Source organism: Schistocerca gregaria, chromosome 5 (assembly GCF_023897955.1).
Source record: "Schistocerca gregaria isolate iqSchGreg1 chromosome 5, iqSchGreg1.2, whole genome shotgun sequence".
NCBI classification, from domain to species: Eukaryota; Metazoa; Arthropoda; class Insecta; order Orthoptera; family Acrididae; genus Schistocerca; species Schistocerca gregaria.
The window spans coordinates 417,786,729-417,795,923 of NC_064924.1; positions in this window are offsets into that span (position 1 = coordinate 417,786,729).

Here is a 9,195-nt window from a genome sequence, read left to right on the forward strand (position 1 = left end):
AGCGCTAACTTTTTTTAACGAACGTCATGGTAACCTTTGACTTTAGTATTTAGTATTAAAATACACTACTTAAATTTCGGCGGTGTGGCCGTTACCAAGTGGTACACAAGCGCAATTTTCGAAGAATTTCACTTGGTAACGGCCACTTGACCAAAACTGCAGCTGTGGATTTAATAAATGAATATTTTTACAGTCAAATGTGACCATTATGTCCCTTAAAAAAGTTAATGTTGGAAACTAAAAACGAGAAAAGTTCTACGGTGGGTGAATGCGCCCAGAGGTCCACGAAGGACAGGACAACCGTGTACCACTTGGTAAAAGACGCCCATCACGTCCTTTGGTAAAAATTTACGCGCTATATTAAGTTTCAGCTGTGGATTACTCTTCGCTAGTTATTTCCACACTGTGAAAATGCAGGGCTTCGCACAGCCAACGGAGCAAGCTTTCTACCAATACACTTTCTGATAGCAACTTAATCGACCTCCAATTAGCCTTACACTTTCCAACCAGTTATTATTCGTCGGGAGACTTCCCCTGAGGCAACTGTTGTACACTGACGAAAACAATAAGACTGAGGAATGGTTCTCCACGCAAGCAAGACATTCCTCGTTTTTATTTGTTTATATTTATAGTCATCTGACTGATTTGATGCGGTAGGTCACGAACTCCTCTCCCGTGTCAACCTCTTCATCTCAGACTACCACCTTCATCTTCACACGACGTCTTCAACTATCTGCTTAATTTATTCCAATCACTGTCTTCCCCTAGAGTTTTTACACTTTATCGATCCGTCTAGTACAATGTAAGTTATTCTTTGACGACTTGACACGTGTCCTATCATTCTGTCCCTTCATCTTGTGTGACACAGTCTGTGATTCACTACCATACAACGCAGTGCTCCAAACGTACGTTGTTAAATTAAGGCACCGAGAAAGGTTAAGCGGTGGCTAACGCACTACTCGCATTCGGGAGGAAGACGATGAAAATCCATACCTGGCCATCCACATTTAAGTTTCCTGTGATTTTCCTAAATAGCTCCAGGCAAATGCCACAATGGTTCCTTTAAAAAAGCAAACGGCCGATTTCCTTCCTCATCCTTTCGTAATCCGAGCTTGTGCTCCGTCTCTAACGACTACGCTGTCGAGGACAAACTAAACTCCTAATCCTCCTTCCTTATCAAATTAAGTCTGTTGTTTGATACTAGTAAATTTCTTTCTGCCAGGAATGCCCTCTTTACCTGTGCTATTCTGCTTTTCATGTCCTCTAACTTCGTCTAATTCGTGATCAATTTTGATGTTAAGCTTCTGGCTTTTCTCATTTCTGCTGATCTCATTACTATCTTCTTTCTTCGGTTTTACTCTCAATCCATAGTCAGTATTCACTGTTCGTTTCATTCAACAGATCCTGTAGTTCTTCTCCTTCACTGAGGATCGGAATATCATCAGCGAATCTTATTATTCATATTATTTCACCCAGAATTTTAATCTTACTCCTTTCTTGTATTTCCGCATTGCTCCCTTGATATATCGATTGAACAGTAGAGGAGAAGGACTACTTTCCTATCTTACCTCTTTTTCATCTGAGCAATTCGTTCTTGATCTTCCTTTATGGTTCTTGTACATATTGTTTGTTATCCGTCTTTCCCTATAGTTTACTCCTATTTTTGTCAGAATTTCGATCTTCTTGGACCATTTCACATTGTTGGACGCTTTTACCATATCGACAAACTCTTTCGATTTTTCTTCAGTCTTGCTTCCATTATCAAACGCAACGTCAGCACTGCCTCTGCTCTGTGGTGCCTTTACCCTTCCCAAACCCAAACTGATCGTCACCTAACACATCCTTAACTTCCTTTTCCATTCTTTTGTATGCTATTCTTGTCAGGAGCTAGCTTGGATGCATGAACTGTTACACTGATTTTGTGGTGGTTCTCGCACATGTCTGCTCTTGCGATCTTCGAAGTTATGTGGATGATATTTTTCCTACGTCTGGTGGTGTGTCTCCAGTCCCAAGGAAGCTACACACCAACGTGAATATTGGTCTGGTTTCCACTTCCTGCAATTATTTTATAAATACTGAACGAATGTTACCTATCCCTTCCGCCTTGTTTGATGTCAAGTCTTCCAAAGGCCTGTTATATTCTGATTACTCGATCCCACATGTCTTCCACGTCGACTCCCACTTCTTCGTCGATCATCTCGTTAGACAAATCCTCTCCGCCGTAAAGGCCTTGAATGTACTCTCTCCACCTATCCGCTCCACAACACTGGACTTCCCATTGCCCTCTTAATGTTGGCGACCTTGCATTTAATTTCGCCGGAGGTTGTTTTGACTTTTCTATATGTTGAGTCTGTCCTTCTAATGACCCTTTCTTTTTCGATTGCTTCACATTTTTCCTTTAGCCACTTCGCCTCAACCTCCTTGTATTTCTTATTTGTTTCATTTCTGAGTGTTTTACATTAGTACATTCCTGTCTTTCGCTGGACAAGCCAATATTTTCCAGGGAATCTTTCTTCTTTTGCTTTTTCTCTACACACTGAATTATTCATTCAGTATCGAGCGGGACTAGAACTTACAAAAACATACCAGACGATACGACGAAAGGAATGAAGAAAACTGTTCATTGCATTGTTTACATTGAATTTATTAAACTGGATTGGAATAATTGGATAAAAGAATCGACCTCAATTTTATACAAGGAACTTGAAGCGGTAAGGAACACCACAGAAACATAAGTCAGGATTACAGGACGGGAACTGACGCAAATCCTTATTTTGGATGTGAACTCGTCTTCCACACCATTGTCTCACCGAACTATGTAACATGAAGAATGCTTTTAATAAAACGAGAAAATGTGTGGGGAATTTTATAAATACACCAGTAACCTAAGGAAAAGTAGCTACTCTAGAAATATTTAGTTGTTAATTTCTTTCCTTGCAGAAGAATGCAGAAATTGTCCTGCCGAGGTGCTACGCTTTTTTATCTGTTTTCATGTAGTCGTGCCCTTCTCTCCATATTTCTTCTTTAAATAAATGCACAGTGTAATTTTTACAAATTAAAAAATAAATATCACTGCATAGTTATTTTATTCTCTATGTCGTTAGGATTAATGTGCTGTAGTTGCTTACCCAATCATATTCTTATTCACCTTCACAACCTTTACTAGCCGAAGTGATTTTGAAACGATAAAAAGATATTATTACCAGCAAATTACACTTGATCTCTAACTGTTCTATCTGGTTTAAAGATAGAGATAGTGCATATATATATATATATATATATATATATATATATATATATATATATATATATATATATATATGTGTGTGTGTGTGTGTGTGTGTGTGTGTGTGTGTCAGAGAGAGAGAGAGATAGAGAGAGAGGGAGCGGAGAAAGAATTCTAGAGCTATGGTAACAATAAACATAATTACTTTAAAATTTGTAAATCTGTTTCTGCATATAGCCTGTGGGAGCAATTCTTAATGAGCTCTAGACACATATTTATCTGTCCTTCACCAAATAAGGTAAATGATGATCATTTTGTTACTTTTCTAAATTACACAGGGAATGTAAATATTTTGTTAGAACTATATAAATACGTAAATATATTGGGATTACCATTACGAACAACTTTAACTGAGACCTTGTCATAGAAAATTGTGAGGGAAAGCAAATCAAAGACTGCGTTTTATTGTCAGAAGACATAGAATATTCTATTAATCTGCAAAAGAGACTGCCTGTGGTACGCGTTTCCGTCCAGTTCCGGAGTATAACTGCGCCGTGCAGTGTCTTCACCCAATATGGAAGACGGAAGCCATCGAAAATATTCAGAATTGGGATGCTCGTTTTGTACTATCGCAAAACAGGAACAAGAGTGTCACGGATACGGTACGCGAGTTGCAGTGGCAATCAATAAAACACAACTGTTTTCCGTTGCGGCGGGATCTTTTCACGAAATTTCAGTTACCTTCTATCTCCTCTGAATGGTAAAATACTTTGTTGACTCCCACTTACAAAGGGAGAAATGACTATCGTAATATAATAAGAGAAATCACAGACTGCACGGAAAAAATTTGGTGTACGTTTTATCCATATGCCATTCTAGAGTGGAATATTAGAGAAATAATCTTAAAGTGGTTCGACGGACACTCTGCCAAGGGCTCAAATGTGAATTACAGAGGAGTCATGTAACTGTAGATGTAGATGGCATATTCATATTGATATTCATATTTACAATTCCTTGTATCTACTGTAGCTATTGAAACTGAACTGGTCAATTAAGAATAAGCTGTTATTTCTCACTTGTCACATTAAAATGTCGTTATGGTAAAGGTCTTGTCAACAAACAGCAGATTTATAATTAAAGTTGGAAAACTTCAATATTACTTCGTAACATTTTTCGAACTCTTTATTGGTCGTCTCAGACCGCAGTCCTGTAGTCCAACTTGCTGCTAATATTTTGTTTGGTGGTTTATTTTTCTTTCACCTATTTTTATGTCTCTGGATTTAATGCCGTTCTTCCAATTTTCTTCACTAGAGGCTTTTTTGCCAGCATTAGGTTGAGTAAATTGAAACGCGAAACGATCTCATGTTGGAGCAAGGACGAGTGCTGATGCAGCGTACAGGAAAATGTCGGCCACATAATTTCTGGCAGTATTAGGTTTCAGTGTCACGCACTCAGATGTGGATAGGAAGACACTGGCCTATTGCTGAAAGAAAGGGAACTGACAGAAAGTAGAGGACATCTGGCCATAATTGAGAAGCCTACAGCTTATGACAGAAATTGAGAAGCGTTGGACACTGGAGAGATAAACGGACAAACGACTATCTAAATGTTGGAAAGAAGAGTATCTCAAGTCAAACGTATGGAAAAACCAAACCGTGCAACTCTTGAGTGTGACAAGAGGCACGATTCGCGTTGTCTCTGGATGTCTTTGTGTCTCATATTATCTTCACCGAATAAAGAGAACGGACACTTGATTCTGTGGGAACATTGGATCACCGTAGAACTATGGGACGCCAGAACGAGATGAATGACAGACGTCGGTTGGTTGATTCGGGGGAGGGGACCAAACGGCTAGTTCATCGGTCCCATCAGATTAGGGAAGGATGGGGAAGGAAATCGGCCGTGCTCTTTTACAGGAACCATCCCGGCATTTACCTGAAGTGATGTAGTGGAATCAAGGAAAACCTAAAGCAGAATAGCCGGACGCGGGTCGAACCGTCGTCTTCCCGAATGAGAGTACAGTGTTCTAACCACTGCGCCACCTCGCTCGGTAATGACAGACGTATCAAGAAATGCCTTTCAACAGAGCACGAAATATGTTAAAATAAGGAATTAAGTACTGAAGGTAGAGTCAAATAAAACAGCCGATAAATATTTTTCAAGGCAGTTGGTGAAAACACAGGCCCTGAGAAAGTCGAGATGTACTGTCTGTATAAGCGACAGGGGCACCAAACTAGAGGTGTCGGCAGAAGGCAAAATGACGGGAGGCGAGACAGCTGAACACGAGCTATGACGGCAGTATCCACTAGAAGAAGCTGGTGGAAAAATGCTACCATAATGGTACAAGACGCCACAACAATACACAACCTACCTGTACCTTGTATATGAGATCTCTTCCTATAGTGTTGATTTGCTCTCTACATTATATGTACCTACATATTTAGCAGCAATGGCACTAGTTAGTAAGAGTTACAATATTATGCAGCTTTATGTATTTTTAAATATATTTATATACATTTATAAATTTATATTTTCGTTCTCAACTATTAATTAACATTTTTATTAACACGCCATAGCTTAGTGTTGTGTAACTGAGAATGCTGCTAAGCTCTTCTTTATTATTAATTGGAAGAAGACAGCACACAAGACAAATGTAGAACTGGGAAAAATGATACAATTATATATTTTTATGCAACCTGCTATGTTATATCTAGTCTTCAAAAACCACACCCGAGCTTCTTATATTCTCTCCCTTGCTACACGCAAGCTATTAGTCCTACAGAAAATTTAACAGCAGCCTTCTGTAGGAAATTTAATGTAGTTAAATTGTGTGACTGAGATACGTTTTCGTCGGAGGCAGCCTTTTTGAATTTTTCTAGAGAAACGTACAAAAGTGATATTCACTCGGACCCCCAGTCTCACACTCAGCCCCTACCGTTCAGGATTTCTATTTATGTTCTTCATGCCACTCCCTCCTACCATTGTACAAACATTTGCGATTTCACGAATTATTTCCCTCATTCGATCTTTTTTGTCTTCATTGACTAGCCTTATTACGCCATCTGTTTAGTTGAGCACGTTCAAATTGTAAAATTGACGTTTGCGTGAATTTTACTTAGCAACCCTGTGAATTTCGACGTCATAAAATAAACACTTGTATCGTGTATTCATCAGGTCTTCTCACTACGAAAGTACTGTGCTTGTAAAGGTCAAGTTTGGATTGACTTGTCAATGCAATTAATTTTAGCATAGCGTTTACGAAAGTCGTTTTTCTTTCATAACCCTCACGGGCATGTTTAAGTTAATAACGCTAACGAAGTGGCAAACTATGCTGGTGTTATAACAGCCCAATCAATAAAAAACAGAAAATGTCAAATATCAGGTATAATTCGTGTATCGGAAATTTTCGTACAGAAGTAGGAGGGAGTGTCATGAACGACATACTAGAAATCCTGACTGGTGAGAGATGAGTGTGGGGATGAAGGTGCGTTTGAAGATCACTTTTGTATGCTTTTCTTGAATAACTCGAAAACTGTTGTCTCAAGCGAAAACGTCTCCCAGTACGCAGCTTAACTACATTCAGTTTACCACATAAAGGTCTTGCTCGTTTTTTCTCTAGGACTAGGAATTTGTGCGTAGCGAGCGACACAATATAAAAATCTCGTGCGTAGTTTTTGAAAGTCAGATATAACATTGCGAGTTACATAAAAAGACATTGAATCACCCTGTCTGTATCATCACTGGCGCTAGTTCACCTGAGTTACGAAATTAGACAGCTTTGCTCTTTTATTCAAAATTTTCTTCTTAATTAATAGGTGATCTTTAATATTAATTCATCACTGTCATTAATACACTCCTGGAAATTGAAATAAGAACACCGTGAATTCATTGTCCCAGGAAGGGGAAACTTTATTGACACATTCCTGGGTTCAGATACATCACATGATCACACTGACAGAACCACAGGCACATAGACACAGGCAACAGAGCATGCACAATGTCGGCACTAGTACAGTGTATATCCACCTTTCGCATCAATGCAGGCTGCTATTCTCCCATGGAGACGATCGTAGAGATGCTGGATGTAGTCCTGTGGAACGGCTTGCCATGCCATTTCCACCTGGCGCCTCATCCACTCCCAAACATGCTCAATGGGGGACAGATCCGGAGATCTTGCTGGCCAGGGTAGTTGACTTACACCTTCTAGAGCACGTTGGGTGGCACGCGATACATGCGGACGTGCATTGTCCTGTTGGAACAGCAAGTTCCCTTGCCGGTCTAGGAATGGTAGAACGATGGGTTCGATGACAGTTTGGATGTACCGTGCACTATTCAGTGTCCCCTCGACGATCACCAGAGGTGTACGGCCAGTGTAGGAGATCGCTCCCCACACCATGATGCCGGATGTTGGCCCTGTGTGCCTCGGTCGTATGCAGTCCTGATTGTGGCGCTCACCTGCACGGCGCCAAACACGCATGCGACCATCATTGGCACCAAGGCAGAAGCGACTCTCATCGCTGAAGACGACACGTCTCCATTCGTCCCTCCATTCACGCCTGTCGCGACACCACTGGAGGCGGGCTGCACGATGTTGGGGCGTGAGCGGAAGACGGCCTAACGGTGTGCGGGACCGTAGCTCAGATTCATGGAGACGATTGCGAATGGTCCTCGCCGGTACCCCAGGAGCAACAGTGTCCCTAATTTGCTGGGAAGTGGCGGTGCGGTCCCCTACGGCACTGCGTAGGATCCTACGGTCTTGGCGTGCATCCGTGCGTCGCTGCGGTCCGGTCCCAGGTCGACGGGCACGTGCACCTTCCTCCGACCACTGGCGACAACATCGATGTACTGTGGAGACCTCACGCCCCACGTGTTGAGCAATTCGGCGGTACGTCCACCCGGCCTCCCGCATGCCCACTATACACCCTCGCTCAAAGTCCGTCAACTGCACATACGGTTCACGTCCACGCTGTCGCGGCATGCTACCAGTGTTAAAGACTGCGATGGAGCTCCGTATGCCACGGCAAACTGGCTGACACTGAGGGCGGCGATGCACAAATGCCGCGCAGCTAGCGCCATTCGACGGCCAACACCGCGATTCCTGGTGTGTCCGCTGTGCCGTGCGTGTGATCATTGCTTGTACAGCCCTCTCGCAGTGTCCGGAGCAAGTATGGTGGGTCTGACACACCGGTGTCAATGTGTTCTTTTTTCCATTTGCAGGAGTGTAGTTTACATGTAGAAATCTTCCTGGAACCCTACATGAAATCCTCTTCTGCCTCTTATATTAGGATTCCACAACACTGCCATTGTTTTATCTATTATCCGCTCGGGTGTGCTCTTTGAGACTGTATGGTACTGTCTGCCCTATAACCAGATTGGTCTTCGCTCTGGATCACTACGTTCAATTCTCTTTATGAATTTTTCATCTTTGGTGCATGAACGTCCTCCTGTAAAATCTTGTATATATTTATGCAGTTTAACCTACAGGTCGTCTAGTTTTAACAACTCAAGCAATAGCTCTTCTGCATACCATATCGTATTAACCATTGTTTCGCAATTGGTCGCATAGTAAGCATTGCTACTGGGATCACGAGTTTGTATTTGCTTTTTAACCACATTCTTCTCAATATCGCTACCACTATTTCTTTAAGTATCTTCGTACATGATACATTGGTCTCAAAATACATTCATTTCATAACCTACAAATGGATTTCCTCAATCGATAGACAGCGTGAGCTTCAATTCTTTTGGCAGATTTATTTTCTAGAAGTGTTATTACGAAATCGTGTGTGTGTACACACAATCCTTTCTGATCAACTAAACTTTTCTTGCTGTCTGGGAAAACCAAAAGTGTCCCTGATTGTTTGTCATACCATTATTCCTAGGAATCCATTCTACAATCTCTGTTCTATTCAACCTTCCAGTATTTTCATTTTGTCATCAGTTTCCTGCTCCGTTTTCAGAAGATAATA